Here is a 263-nt window from a genome sequence, read left to right as displayed (position 1 = left end):
TACGTTTCATATCTTGAGAATGGTTTTCTTTTTTAAAAATCTGCTTCAGACTTTAGTGGTAAGACCCTTTTTTGGGGGGATGCAAGTTAATCTCTAAAAAAAAAAAAGTGTTAATCCTTTTCCCAAAAATCTCCCCCTTCGATCGTCAGACGCCACCGCTAGCACGTCCTCTTCACATACATAAAAAATTATTATATATACAGATCCTACCCCACACCACACGCCCGTAGATTTAGAACACCAATTGTAAAAAATATATATAT

General features: G+C 35.7%; 1 protein-coding gene across 1 annotated transcript in view; it reads left to right on the top strand.

Moving 5' to 3' along the window:
• The window catches only part of LOC119586187 (glutamate-gated chloride channel-like), a gene marked incomplete at both ends in the record, with an annotated part of 81,629 nt that overhangs the window by 75,088 nt on the left and 6,278 nt on the right, over positions 1–263 (top strand).

This window comes from Penaeus monodon, chromosome 21 (genome assembly GCF_015228065.2).
Source record: "Penaeus monodon isolate SGIC_2016 chromosome 21, NSTDA_Pmon_1, whole genome shotgun sequence".
Taxonomy (NCBI): Eukaryota; Metazoa; Arthropoda; class Malacostraca; order Decapoda; family Penaeidae; genus Penaeus; species Penaeus monodon.
The sequence above is the reverse complement of the archived record's forward strand: the minus strand, read 5'-3'. Positions and strand labels throughout refer to the sequence as shown.